Here is a 2,935-nt window from a genome sequence, read left to right as displayed (position 1 = left end):
GAGGAGAGGAGACCTGAAGGAAGAACACAATCCAGTACCTTGTACAGGATCTTGGTGTTCATTCAGTCCCAGGCCTTGGACAAAGCTTGGGTGTTTGCCAAGTCTCCTCATTGAATAGAGGAAAGGAGATATTTTCTCTTCAGGTAAGTTTCTGGAAGTTGAGGACTGCTCAAAAGAAAATGAAATATGCTGAAGGGAAAAAAGAAACACCCTAGTGAGAACCAGAGGGAGCTATAAAAGTGAAAGTGCAGATATCCTTACATTTTACCAGGTGGGCCTGATTCGCCTAGGCTACAGATATTTCCTGAGCAACTGTTTACTAATATGGCTTTGTGCTATAGGGAAAGAGGAAGGAAACCATCTCTGAAATTTGGGATCTCAGCACGGTGAGGACAAAACCAGATCCTGAGAAGAAAGAACAAAAGTGACATGAAAGGTAAAGCTCAGTGGAGGTCCAAAGGATAAATACAACTAATTCAGAGGAGAGCAGGGACACTCCAGCTGGTAGGAAACATAAACAAAGGCACAGAAGCAGAGATGCATAGAAGGAATTCAGGGAAAGCAAATCTTCCAGTCATGGATGCCACATGGAGAGCAGTCGGAAAGGCTGAAAGGTAAACTGAGCCAAAACAGAAAGAATACTGCCAGGGCATTGATCCATACCATAGCTGGCTCCCAGCTTTGAGAAGGCCTCAAAGTTGTCAGCAATGTCCTTGTTGTTGATATCCACCTCATATCACGTGCCCCCAGGCATGCTGAGCCTGCAGCTTGTTAAGAATCTTTGTGGCATCAAAGCCAGCCTTATTGCACGGCTGGTGTGGGGTAATCTCCAAGGCCTTTGCATACGCCCCAATCAACAGCTGCTGTTTTCCTGGAATAGCCCTTGGGGAATCCTGAAGGTACTTAAAGAGCTCCCTCTCAATGACCCCGCCACCAGCCACCACTGACTCATTCCTGATGGCATCATGCAGGGACCGCTCTGTCTCCTCCATAAACTGCTTGGCACCGCCACAGAGGATGAAGGTGCATGTCTTGGCCTTGGGGCAGCCAATAAAACAATTTTACCTCTCACCTTTAAATCTGGGTCTCTTCAAACACCTGGCATCGACCCAGCACATCTGCTGAGAGAGCATTCGCACTGGTCTGGATTGAGACTTCACAGGCCATCACCATCCTCTTCAGATTCTCCTCAGGTACTCGGCCTGCACAGAACATGTCCCTGTCAGCAAAGTACTGGGTGGCCACGTCCCCAGTGGGGAGTTTGGACAAGACAACTTTGGCTCCAGAATGATGGATCCTCTCTAACTTGTCATAGAGAATGTTCTACTCGACATAAACAATCGCCTGATAATCCTCAACTGTGTGGACTCTTATCTCAGTATTATCTTTCTCAGCTTTCCACTGGAGCTCAGTATTCAAAAGGGCAATCTTGGGCTGGGTGCGGTGGCTCAAGCCTGTAATCCCAGCACTTTGGGAGGCCGAGATGGGCGGATCACGAGGTCAGGAGATCGAGACCATCCTGGCTAACACGGTGAAACCCCATCTCTACTAAAAATACAAAAAACTAGCCGGGCGACGTGGCGGGCACCTGTAGTCCCAGCTACTCCGGAGGCTGAGGCAGGAGAATGGTATAAACCCTGGAGGCGGAGCTTGCAGTGAGCTGAGATCCGGCCACTGCACTCCAGCCTGGGCGACAGAGCAAGACTCCGTCTCAAAAAATAAAAATAAAAATAAAAATAAAACAAAAGGGCAATCTTGGCCGGGCATGGTGGCTCACGTCTGTAATCTCAGCACTTTGGAAGGCCGAGGTGGGCAGATCATGAGGTCAGGAGTTTGAGACCAGCCTGACCAACATGGTAAAACCCTGTCTCTACTAAAAATACAAAAATTAGCCAGGTGTGGTGGCGCATGCCTGTAATCCCAGGTACTCAGGAGGCTGTGGCAGGAGAATCACTTGAACCCAGAAGGCAGAGGTTGCAGTGAGCCGAGATTAGGCCACTGCACTCTAGCCTGAGTGACAAGAGCAAAACTCCATCTCAAAGAAAAAAAAAGGGCAATCTTGGGGTCGTAGTATTTTTTAGGGAGTTGCATTTCAAATCCAGCATAAGAGAAAGTATTCTTGAATGCAACACCAGCTACCAGCTGAGAATCCTCGAGGGCTCCACCCTGTACCTTCTTGATTCCAATCATTTTAAGCTGCAGCAAATCATTGAGCATCATCACTGCCTCCACCACCAGCTTAGCAAAGAAAATTTCTGCTGTGAGATCAGCTTGGAGCTCAGAGCGGTCCTGGCACACTACTCCAGAAGCTTCCTCTGCTCCACTTTATCTCCCTCCTTCACAGTCACAGCAATCTCTCTGATCTTGTTAACTGCCAACTGGGTGGCTGTGCAGAAAGCTCGAATGTGAGCTAAGGGTGTAAACCATCCTTCACCTACAGTTTCACCTGCTTCAGAAACTCTGCAGCCAGCAAGGTCAGTGAGGTGGTGCCATCACCGACCTCAGTGTCTTGGGGTTTGGTAAAGTCCACTAAAGTCTTTGCTGCAGAATGGACAACATCAAGAAGTTTCAGAATTATGGCCACATCGTTAGAAATTGTTGTTTTGCCTCTGCCATCCACAATAAGCTTGTCCATGCCATGGGCACCCAGGGTGTTTCTTACAGGCTTAGCAATCACCTGGCAGGCACTGAGGTTATTCACAAGCTGGGAGATGCCTTGGGAGCTATCAGTCCGCTCTTTCAATAGGATAACTAGTGTGGGCATCATTTTGGAAGCTTATTCAGCAGCCTGTTACTCTCCTCTCTTCTCTGTGACAGGTCCCCCCAGCAACCCACCTAGTTTTTGACTTTTTAATAATCGCCATTCTGGCTGGTATGAGATGGTATCTCACTGTGGTTTTGATTTGCATTTCTCTGATGATTAGAGATGTTCAGA

General features: G+C 48.0%; 1 pseudogene; it reads right to left on the bottom strand.

The window, feature by feature from the left end:
- Positions 1-38: 38 nt before the first annotated feature.
- On the bottom strand, positions 39-2,767 carry LOC113224416 (annotated as a pseudogene).
- Between the last annotated feature and the right edge of the window lie 168 nt (positions 2,768-2,935).

The sequence above is a fragment of the Piliocolobus tephrosceles genome, unplaced genomic scaffold (genome assembly GCF_002776525.5).
Source record: "Piliocolobus tephrosceles isolate RC106 unplaced genomic scaffold, ASM277652v3 unscaffolded_44681, whole genome shotgun sequence".
Lineage (NCBI taxonomy): Eukaryota > Metazoa > Chordata > Mammalia > Primates > Cercopithecidae > Piliocolobus > Piliocolobus tephrosceles.
Note: the sequence above shows the minus strand (reverse complement) of the source record. Positions and strands in the feature narration are given on the sequence as shown.